This window comes from Ursus arctos, unplaced genomic scaffold (assembly GCF_023065955.2).
Source record: "Ursus arctos isolate Adak ecotype North America unplaced genomic scaffold, UrsArc2.0 scaffold_9, whole genome shotgun sequence".
Taxonomy (NCBI): Eukaryota; Metazoa; Chordata; class Mammalia; order Carnivora; family Ursidae; genus Ursus; species Ursus arctos.
The window spans coordinates 35,111,125-35,123,762 of NW_026623111.1; the positions used below are offsets into that span (position 1 = coordinate 35,111,125).

At 36.1% G+C, this 12,638-nt stretch overlaps 1 protein-coding gene across 1 annotated transcript in view; it reads right to left on the reverse strand.

The window, feature by feature from the left end:
- Window positions 1-12,638, reverse strand: part of KCTD8 (potassium channel tetramerization domain containing 8) — a 236,492-nt gene that overhangs the window by 20,809 nt on the left and 203,045 nt on the right. The gene's annotated exons all lie outside the window — the stretch shown is intronic.

Sequence of the window (12,638 nt, forward strand, 5' to 3'; positions counted from 1 at the left end):
TCTTAAATACTGTGAAGAAACTGGTGGGTGACAGAGTGGTGGGACATGGGAGAAAGGTGAAATAAATGAAGGGGATTAAAAGGTACAAACTTCCAGTTATAAAATAAATAAGTTGTGGAGATGAAAAGTACAGTATTGGGAATATAGTCATTAATATTGCAATAATATTATATAGTGACTACACTTATTGTGGTGAGCACTGGGAATTGCATGGAATTGTCAAATCAATAAACTGTACACCTAAAACTAATAAAACATTGTATGGACTATACTATTTTTTTATCTTTTATTTATTTATTTAGTAATTTCTATTGCTCAATATGGAGCTTGAACTTACGATCCCAAGACCAAGAGTTGCATGTTCCTCCAACCGAGCCAGCCAGGCATCCCAATGCAGCTATATTTTAATAATGAAATAAAAAAAAAAGGCAGATTTCACAGGTTCACAACCAAGTCACACAGGGTTCCGCACTCAGGAAGGCTGCACGCTTGGTTTTATGTTTTGCTGTTAGAGTTTTAAAACAACGATTTACATTTTGAACTTGTGTTTTACAACTGAAGTCCAATAGAGAAAAGGAGCAGAGGGAGCTGGGGAGATAGCCATGAGTGCCTCAGTCCCTTGCCACCCTATTTGCCTATAGTATTTGGATGCCTCATGATTGTAAGATTTCAGAGAGTCTCAAAGCAAGTCTAAACATCTTATATTAACATTAGGTAAAGTGATAGGAATGGGGGGGCACTATAGCCCCCAGGGCCACGTTCTCTGTTCCAACCAGAACTTGCTTGAATTCAGAAGGAAAACAAATTGCACTCTAAATAACAAGAATAACCAAGAATCCTATCATATCCTTTCTTACTCATCATTATACTAAACATAATGACGAAGAAAGAAATGGAAAGAAGGAAATTCATAGTTCTTTTTCCTTTGATCCTTCAGATCTCTGGGGAAATGGTAAGATCTATGTTATACAAATTTATCCAAGGAATAGAAAATGAGAGAAATTTTCCTAACCAATTCTGTAAGCATCATAACCCTGATCTCAAATCCAGAAACACACATACACACAGAAAAGAATATTGCGGGCCTATCTACTTTCTGAACAGAGATATAAGATCCTAAATAAAACATACACAAATTTAATCCAACAATATATCAAATGGAAAATGTATCATGACCAAGTGATATTTATCTCAAAAATGAAAGTGATTTCATCACCATAAAACATTACATACATAGGAAGAAACATTAAATAGACCCAAATATGCATACCTGATTTATTTTTTTATTTTAATGTTTTTTAAATTATATTATGTTAGTCACCATACAGTACATCCCTGGTTTCTGATGTAAAGTTCGATGATTCATTAGTTGCGTATAACACCCAGTGCACCATGCAATACGTGCCCTCCTTACTACATTGTTGGTGGGAATGCAAGATGGTACAGCCACTCTGGAAAACAGTGTGGAGGTCCCTTAAAAAGTTAAAAATTGAGCTACCCTATGACCCAGCCATTGCACTACTGGGTATTTACCCCAAAGAGACAGACGTAGTGAAGAGAAGGGCCATATGCACCCCAATGTTCATAGCAGCATTGTCCACAATAGCCAAATCGTGGAAGGAGCTGAGATGCCCTTCAACAGATGACTGATTTATTTTTTTAATAGTAAACTAGAAATTGGAAGAAAAATAATTTCTTGATAGTGAGGTACAATTTCTATTACAGTAAAAATTCATCCCCAAACACCTGTCATTATTACTACTGTTCAATTGTTTCCTTTGAGTATAGTTAATATAATAAGTAATAAAAAATAAGTAGAAATATTGAAAAGGGACAAAAGAAGCATCATTATTTCAGATGATATGATCTAGAACAATTGAAAAACTCTTTAAGAGAGTTTCATAAAGAAGCTAGGTAGAAGATCAACATAGAAAAATCAACTGCTTTCTTTTATATCTGCAGTGTTAATTAAATATATATATATGAAGTTACATATATATGTATATATGTATGTATATATGTACATTGGTGTATATATATATATTTAAAATAGGTCACACTCAGTGTAGCAAGAATGTATATATGTATGTATATACATATGTATATATGTATATGTATATATGTATGTATGTATGTACATATGTATATGTATATATGTACATATGTATGTATATATGTACATATGTATATATATATATTTAAAATAGGTCACACTCAGTGTAGAAGAAAAATTCTAATCAACTCTGGATAAACATAATAAACTGATAATTTTTTGTTTCACACTAAACAAGAGGTATCTGAGGGAAACTATGAAACTTTGGGATGATTCGACTTTAGTGACAGATCCAGAGAAATAGAATAAATGGAGGGAAAAAGTATTTTCCCTGTTAGAATAATATTGTAAAAATCTAATTATCCCCAAATAAATGCATAAATTCAGTGCAAGGCTAATATAAATCTCAACAAGGTTTTATATGTAACTTGTCAAACTGATACTAAAATAATTTGGGAAAGGAAATATACCAGAATAACCTACGTTATTTTAAAACAGAAAAAAACAAAAACAAAAAACAAAAATGAGAGTCTGGCCTTCCTAAATATCAAATTATACTTTAAAACTTTATCATGATTGTAACAATGTGGAAAAATTATGTCAATGAAATGGAATGGAAAGTGCAAAAACTAAACTATGTACCTATAGAAATTTGGTATTTGAATTCAGTGGAGAAAGAATGCACTGTTCAATGAATTGGGTTAAAGTAATTTGCTATCAATTTGGAAAAACGTATATATTTATACCTCACATTATATATAAAAACAAATTCTAGATAAATTAAAAATCCAAATATAAACAATAAAACTATTAATGTATTCAAAGAAAATACAGTTTTTAAAAAATAATTTTATACTGATAAAACTCAGAATCAATAAAGGTAAAGCATGAAGGGCTTGTTTCATAAAAATGTAAAGTTCTATAGGATGAAAGTTACCACCACAAAATTAAAGACTAGTCACAAACTGGGGAAACAACAAGTATAATGTATTCTGACCCCCAGAAAGATAAACCAAGTAGTCAGGCTGATGGAAACAAATAGTACATGTATTAGGATAAAACCACTGTAAGACATGAGATGAGGTGTGAGGGATAATCTTGTTATCACTGCGTGGCAGAATTAAACTAACCATGTCATAGGCAGTATTGGACAGTTACAGGTAGCACCACCACACCATACCACATACACACACACACACACACACAGACTCCTCATGGAGGCCCTCGAGAGAAGTAAAGCAAATGCATCTTTCTTGGAAGTGTTCAGGTTCCAAATAAAAAATGGTAAAAAGCTGAATGGAAGCACACCGATCTGATAAGAGTAGTTTCTCTAGGTAGAAGAACCTGGGTATGGGACCACTTTCTTCTTATTTTTTAAAATTTGCTATGAGTATGTTTTCATTTCTTGGTGACTACGAGAGCATGGGGGAGAGCCAGGATAAGAGACTTGGCTTCAAGTCTCCGTTCTGCCTGAGACCAGCAGGCACTTTTGAGAAGGGATTCCACCAGTTTGGACCCCAACTTCGATTCAGAACACAGTTTCAAGAGAACCACCAGTTCTGCTCTGCTCTGAATTCTGCAAACATCCCAGATGAAGGATATGGAGATTTGGGACGCAGTGTTTCCTACTGTAAGACCTAGCTACTATCTATCCCTTTGACTGAAAACAGCCTCCAGCCACAAGCCCACAGCATGTGTACCCAATTTTCACTGCTCCTGGTGATCAAGATGAAACTGTTCTATATTACATAACCAGGTCATTGCTGCCCTGTCTAGGGCCTCATGTGGATTATGGAAAGGGAATGAGAGATATCTATCCAGTGACCCAGGCACTGCGGCAAGCAGTCCTTAGTCAAACCCGCGGACTGCTCTCCTTGCTCTGGGCACCAGAGCAACGTCAGCTCATCTAAACTCACATGAATTTTTGTTCATCTCCAGTTAGACTGGGAGCTTCTAACTGAGAAGGAACTGTGTCTGGAAGAGTTGCCAGAAGCCCAGGGTTTCAAGACAGGCCTGGGTTCAAGCTCAGGCTTAGTCACTGCCCGGCTGGAGGTCACCTTAGGGAAGGTACGTAAACATCTTCCTACCATCAGAGATTTCCCACCTATGAAGAGCTGTTGTCAGGTTACACGAGACATGTAATACAGGTACAGCATTTTCATATAGCAGGCTCTCATGATTATTTTAAGAGTTAGAAGATATAAATACTAATAATCACTCAAAATATTCTTTTACTAACAGGTCCTTTTCTAACAGTTGTACTTAGAAGAACTTAGAAAAATAGTATATTTCTGCCCAAGGATCAGATGAGAAACCTGATACTGGAGATAGGAGAGGGCTTGATTCTAATACTTGTGTTGTCACTTCCCAGCTGTGTAACCTTGAACCCACCATCCCTTGTATTCCTTATATGTAAAACAGAGATTAAGATGTATCTTTCACAAAGCGTTTGCCTTGTACTCAGTAAGTACTCAATAAATATTTTTCTAACTAAATAACTTATTCTTTAAATGCAGTGTAAATAGAAATGTATGGTATGAATGGACCATCATGTTACACAATCTCCTTCACATTTGTTTGCTTGTTTGTTTGAGAGAGAGAGAGAGAGAGAGAGCAGGGAGCAGGGGGAGGGGCAGTGAGGGAGGGAAAAGCAGACTCCCCACTGAGCGTGGAGCTAGACATGGGGCTCAATCCCAGGACCCGGGGATCATGACCTGAGCCCAAGGCAGATGCTTAACTGATTGAGCCACCCAGGCACCCCTCTCTTCCATGTTTTTGACCAACACCATCTTCTCAGTGAGTTCGACTCTGACCACTGTATCTGAAGTTATAAACCACCTTCACTTCTGTCCTCCTGATTCCCATCCTGAGTGGAAAGTCCCCATGCATCCTGCTCCTCTGTCCTATGTTATTAGAACACAAAACTGTTTTCCCACCAAAGGTGTGTGTCAACATGTGAACTGAATGTTTTCAAACAAACATTTATCTCCTTAATTCTTTGGAGGGGGTAAAAACCTGCTGGGATGTGTCACCCATGTCAACTGCTACACAAGCGGGGAACATAATATATTAAAAACTCCTTTGTAGCGGAAAAAACCCAGTGTTCTCTACAGGAAGCCTAGGATGATGTTGAAAGATGAAACTGCTTTGCCTGAGGAGTTTTATTGGGTGCTCCAAAGCCTGGGGAATGGCTTGCTGCTGAGTTGCTAGCAGAATAAACACGGGCGGAGTAAGCAGGGAGGAGAATCAGAGGGACCAGGACCAGGCGGAGATGCTCACACTTGACCTATTTGGTGACATCCGAACTTCTCCTGGAGCTCAAGAGACAAGTAGTAAAGAAGCCTCAGGAAGCTGTGACAGGCTAAGAAATCTTGTATCCATGACTGTGTTTTACTTTTTGAGGGGAAGTGGTGAACACAGCCTTTATAGAGAGGTTCATGCTTAGAAAAGACAATTTCTTTTCTTAGAAAAGAAAATTTCTCAATTACCTCAGCAATGATCTCGGTCCTATTCATTTCTTTTCTCCGTGGAAACAGAGTTTCTGATCACTGCCATAATTGTAATATAGTAATTGCATTCAGTGTTTAGCCACAGGCGCTACTGGTAATTATTTTTACAACAGCTTTCTTGAGTCGATACCGCTTGGTGTCATCTCTCACGTTCGCTCCTGTGTATCCTGGCCCCGTGAAGGGCCAGCTGGCAGGAAGTCATTACGTGGGAGCACGGCCACAAGGCCCTTCAGAGAGCCGCACCCCCTCCAGAATGCATCCTAATGAGTGGCCTCTGAATGTGCACCCTCACCTCTCACCACTACTTCCATAAAATGAGGCATTCCCTAATGAGGGTCACCATATCGGGCCACAAGACAGAATGACAGAGTATGTGGAAAACTGCAAAATAACCCAAAATAAGAAGTTTGGTATGCTCCAAAAGTACTGTGTATGCAAATTTTTCCTCCTAAAGAGAACGATCTTGTCTAGGAGTGGAATAATTGAGCTACAGTTATTGAAGCCCTGTTCTTAACTCTCACTGATATATTGCCCTGCCCTTCCACTCACTTGTCCTCATACAACTCAACTGGAAACTCCCCCACTTATAAATACCACAACTAATGAATACAGCGAAGGCTGTATCATCATAATGGAATTCTAAATAAGACCAGGGAAGATTTGTTTATTTCTACGGCGCTTGTCAGCTCTGACTTGATGGCTGATGTCAAGACAGAGAAAAGTACAAAGTTGAAGATCCATCTTTAATCCACCATATAAATCTCTAGCAATATGGGCACGATGTTATTTGTTTATTAAGAGATATTTAGTTTCCTTGCATGTGGATTTTACTTGAGGATTTGTTATTTTAGAAATGGCATGCACTTTCTGTTTCAGTACCCTAATAGAAAAATTAAAACAAAAAGAATAAAAATGTGTTTGTTCTGGAATCTTGGATTTTTTACCCCCTCACAAGCAATAAATTTAATGATCTGTTAAAACGAGTTTTTTTTGAAAGGTTTTTATTATGCATACACAGCAGGGCTTGCTTTAAAATGGCTTTTCTTGCAATGAGAAACAGAGGAAAGAGATGTGATAGAGCAGAGAACTTAATAGAAGAATATGAAATTCAGAATTCCTACTCAAACACAAGACACCCACTAGGGAATGTCAGGTTCAAATATGACTTTCATCTTTTTGAGTTCACTCTTTAAGTCAGTAAAATAAAAAGTAAACATTTTATTGTATAGACTTTAGAAAAGGGGTCTCCTTTCTCCTCCTTTCACTATATATAAAATAAAAGCATAGGACTGTGAATGAAAAGCAAAAGCCAAAAATGAATGCATGAGCAGAGGCACATTAAAGAGCCTGGACAGATGGAGAGCGAACATGTGATGTGGGCTGGCTACATACTCCATAGAGACCCATGAAGACTGCGAGTTCTAGCTAAGGAACTCCAAGACACGAAAGCTCTGTGAGTTCTAGAACCGAGGAATGGGATGGGAGCCGAGTTAAAACAGAGACCAGAAGGCAAATTAACCTCTCTGAACTCTGTCTGAGATCTCTCTATTTGAACGCCCAGCATATATTTTTTCTCAGCACTGTGTAAATATTGCAACAGTGAATCAGATAGCATTGCCTCTTACCTTCCCTTCACAATTCTTTCCCCGGAAGTGTTTCCCCCTGCCTATGTAACAGTCAAGTGTCCTCCGTGAGTCTGACTCCTTTAAGAGTATGGGAATGGGGAGTTGCCCTTCAATGGGTATAAAGTTTCAGTTATGTAAGGTGAATAAATTCTAGGGATCCACTGTACAACATGTGATTACAGTTAACAATCTATACTGTCCACTTAAAACTGTGTTAAGAAGGTAAACCTCCTGTCATCTGTTCTTACCACAATTAAAATTAAAAAAGAGAGTTTTAGGAACTCAGAGGATCACAGTGAGGAGTCCTCCTGTTTCTCTACCTCTCTGAGTGTATCTGCAGCAATGCAAAAATGCTAAGGCATTTTTTAAATCTTGTATATTTACCTTCTATTAATCATAGTTATTTTGTTTTGAAAGCAAGAATATAGTCTGGAAAATGTTTTTACCAAATAACCAAGAAAGAAGTCTTATCAAGTGATTAGGAAATAATAAAGCAGTAAAAACGAGTAGTTCTTTCGCTGCCTCTTCGTTGTCACTGTCTGCCTCAAAGAGCACCTCTCCATTACTTGTTTTGATGATCTCACAGGAAAACAATCTTGTAGGAGTATGGAGACGGGGAACAACTCCATCCCTGATGGGAAAACAGGAAGGAGGACACCACTCTTTCCTGTTTTAAGATGTGCTTGGAGGCTGGGGCTTAAACAGTTGAGGTCCTAGGAGAGTGTTCACTTCAACTTAAAGGCAGAAGTAGGAAAGCTTGCTCTCTGGAGGTGAACAGAGAGTCACTGTCGCCATCAGTGTGAGTAAGAGCAGGATGAGGTGTGTAGACAAGTTGGGACTGTAGCACAAACTATGGAAGCTCACCAGTAATCTAGAAGCAGAAATGTATTCATTATGATTCTGTCTCATGTTTGTAAACAATTTTATATTTGACACAGGGACTTCCCTTTACATTAAGTCTGCATATCCTTAAAATATCTTTAAAATGCCTTTATATTACGGGGAATATTATTAGGCTCATTCTATTTATTTAAAATTTATTAGGTACTATTTCATACATAAAAAACACATGCAACATATGTGTTACGTGATGAAATATAATACAGCAAATAACTGTGATCACACCACCAGACTTCAAAAGTAAAATGACCAGCATCCTTTCTTTTAACTTTTTGAGATTTTATTTATTTATTTATTTATTTAACACAGAAAGGAAGAGAGAGCGAGAGAGAGAGCACAAGCAGGGGGAGAGGCAGGCAGAGGGAGAAGCAGGCTCCCTGCTAAGCAGGGAGTGCGACATGGGGCTCGATCCCAGGACCCTGTGATCATGACCTGACTGAAGGCAGATGCTTAACTGACTGAGCCACCCAGGTGCCCAAATGACCAGCGTCCTAAATAAAACCTGTGGCTTCTCTCTACTGTCATTCCTCTGAGGATCGCCTAAAGACAGCTATTACCCTTAATTTTTCATTAATTTACCTTGTTTTTCAAAAGTAGTTTCAGAACACATGAACACACATGCACATACACACATTTGCTTTGGTTTTCTTATATCTGAGCTTTCTGAAAATGCTGTCACACTTTATTAATCTTTTTCAATCTAACATTATATTTCTATGATTTAACCATGTTGCGTGTTGCTGAAGTTCATTCATTTTCACAGCTGTATACTATACCATTGCGTATCTATTCTCTCACCAGTGTACGATGGGGCAGTTTCCAGTGTTTTGTTAATAAGAACATTGTTGTGGACATTCTGTCTTCTGGTACACTCATGTACACATTCTGTAGAGTATATTATGAGCAGAAACAATTTAACTTTGTAAGACAATGCAACATATTTTCACATTTTCTTTGTTTACTAATTCTTTTGTCTATTTGGTTTATATAGCATTAAATGGAAATAAAAATTTCCTACAATCTGTAAAATTCCCCATGTTATTTAGATATTATAAAATACATAAATAGTGTAAACTATTTATCATAGCTATTTATTATTTTTGTTGTATTTTATTATCATAGTTTTACAGTATTTATATATTCCTGATAAATTCAAATTTTTATAATTTTATAGTGTTCCTGTTTTTACTTAATATAGTTGTGGGCTTAACAATTCATTTGTCATTCCATTTATATAACTCTCTTAAAATGACAAAATTAAAGAAATAGAACAGACTGATGGTTTGCAGGGGTTAGAGATGGGGCTTAGGGTGTGGCTATATCAAAAGATACCATGAGGGATATTTGTGGTGAAGGAAAAGTTCTGTATCTTGACTGTAGTGGTGGTTACACAAATCTACACACGTGGCAAAACTGCAGAGAAATAAATACACACACGAAAATGAGTGCACATAAAACCAGTAAGATCTGAATAAGGTCAATGAGTTGTATCACTGTTAATTTCCCAGTTGTGACATTGAGCTGCAATTATAAAAAACATTATCCCTGGAAGAAACAGAGTGAAGGTTACACAGGAGCCCTCTCTATTATTCTTGCAATAGCATGTGAATTTACAACGTTTTTAAAATAAAAATGTTTAATTTTTTTTTAATACAAGAACTTTTTTATTAGACTTTACCTGGTATTTGTTTTTTCCATTTTTTACTTTCATATTTTATATTTCTTATGTTTTAAATATGACTTTTGTAAATAGTGTTTAGTTACATTTTCATTTTTAATCTTATCTGAAAATCTGAATTTTAGCTGGAAGTTTCAGTCCATTTATATTTATGTGAATTACTAACATCTTACTTTTTAATTTTTATTTTCTTTCACTTTCCTCTTCATCCACTATTCCCTTTGTGTTTCTTTTTTATTGACTGAAAATTTTAATTATATTTTTCTCCTGGTTTCATATTTTTCCTTCAACTAATATGAGATCTATAAACTCTGTTTTTATTCTTTTTAGTGGGTATGAAAATTTACCATGAATACATAACATCTTCAGACTTCAAGCCTAAGCTTAATCAATATTTTGGCCACCCTCTTGAACAAAACAAGAAAGTAGAAATTTGAACTCTACCACCCTCTCTACTTATATGCTATTGTTGGCCAGGACTGATTCTGGTTTATATTTAATTTTTTTTGGTAATTCCATAATGTAGACATTATCATTACTATATTTAACTATGTATTTTCACAGAAGTTAATTAATTTTATGCTCTTAAGTTTTTCTGCTATAGTGATTTTCTCTCTTTTTGAAATATTTCTTTTATAAATTACTCTCCTGCAGAGAGAACTTGGGTTTCCTTTTACTTGGGTCTAGGTTGTCACCAAATTGATACTCTTTCCTTTACTAGCCCTAGGCTAACGCAGAATATCAGCCTGGCTTCCCTGTCTTGTGATAATACGGCCTACCTTTCCTATCTCACTTTGGCTATCTCAGTTCTCTTATGGGCGTCTGCCCCCATGAAGGGCTCGGCTACATTTGGCTTATAGACACTATCCAAATTCTCTTCCTCATCTTCTCCTGCTCCTCCTCTTCCTTCTTTTTTGAGCATTGGGGATTTCCCTCGAAGCTCAAGAGTCCTTAAATTATCATTAATGGTAATTCATCAATGATCTACTTGTAGAAAGATTATTCTTTAGAATATATAGTCGGTTTTACTGCCGTAAAAAAAAAACAACAAAAACAGTAAGTCCTTTAACTAACCCATCTTACAGATAAAAAAACTAAAAGAAAAATTATGCAATTTTTCTAAAGCAATACAGGTAAAAAGTGGCAAAAGTGTTATTATTATAACGTGATATCTAGCTCTAATTCCAATATTTCTTCCATCTGTTGCAATATTACAGTGGACTTTCATGGATGAACTCCATTATTATCAGCTCCTTTGAACTCAAAGTGTAGCATAATATGAACTAACCAATTCATCATCATTTCGTTATACTCATTTGTATGGGTCATTTATTTTTAATGCATATCAATTTTGTCTCCTTAGACTGTAAAATCCCTTAGGTTAGGCAATAGTATTGCCCTTATCCCTTTATCTTTTGAACATCTTAGTGAATTCTAAGCACCAACACATGCTTAGTGATTGTTTATGACTCAATATGATCCATGTGAACCCCTCAGCTCCTACATCTTTACTCTGTCTCTCCTCTCTTTCTGCTTGGGACAGTGTCTAAAGTATACAAACATGCAGTCTTCTCCATATCAAAGGTCTTCTCAATTCTGCTTAAAAGGGAAATCATGTATTTTAATGACCCATGCATATAGTAATACGAGCAATGCTATACAGCTTAATATTTACCAGTATAAAATTAAATCTAAGGTGAACTATTTATCAAAGAAAGTAATGTAACATCATAATCCAGAAAGAAAACAGTTTTATTTTTAAATTTTTTTTCAATTAAGAAATATTAATGAGTGGTAATTCATTTTAAACAAAGTTTATATAAAATATTATAATTCTTTACTTATTTAAATTTAAATAACATTTAAAAATAGCTTATAATTTTTATATGGAAACACTTTTGTCAATTTTAATTGAAAGCTAAAGACATTTAAATTCCATGTTTATATATTCTGATTATGATATTTAATTAGGAGGTCAATAAGTTAAAACCTTAATTCAAATTCTTAGAGAAGTAACAGAAAATGCTACATAGAACTGATCATGAATTTTAGCCAGGGACTGTTTTGAGGATCTGTTTATCTTCCAGATTTGTAATGCTTCATTAAACTTATACAGAGATTTAATGAATCCAGAATTATATAGTACAAAAGGGGCTTTTGGTAACTAGTTGGCCCCTATTAATCTGTCTAGTCCTCCTGAAAGAAAAGAACCCACACATGTGAAAAGAGCAGGGTGTCCGCCGAAACTGATCAGTCTTTCTTAGAATATAAAATCAGAAGCAGGGGCACCTGGGTAGCGCAGTCGTTAAGCGTCTGCCTTCGGCTCGGCGTGATCCCGGCGTTCCGGGATCAAGTCCCACATCGGGCTCCTCCGCTGGGAGCCTGCTTTTTCCTCTCCCACTCCCCTGCTGTGTTCCCTCTCTCGCTGGCTGTCTCTCTGTTACATAAATAAATAAAATATTTTAAAAAAATAAAAAATAAAAAAATAAAATCAGAAGCAGGCCCCCTGAGCAGTGCCATGTCTATTCTCAGCTTAAAAAAAGTACTCAAAGGCTGATAAGGTGAAATGCAGAAAGAGGCAACTGCTAATATTCACTTGGCCAAAAGGCATTTTCAATTTTTACACAGAGACACTTTGAATGAAAGAAGATAGCACAGTACAGGAAACAGTGTTTGTGAAAACTACCTCTGCTACCCCAATGTTTCTGAGTGGCAATTCTAAACTAGAGTTGATGACAATATAAAGAATTCACCATGTTGTAAAGATTATCAGTAGATACATCTTGGAATTTCACAATTTGATTTTCTTATCCTTACTAGCCGAAGTGACTTTTTAATTCATAGATATCAAGTACAATCACCCACAGATCATT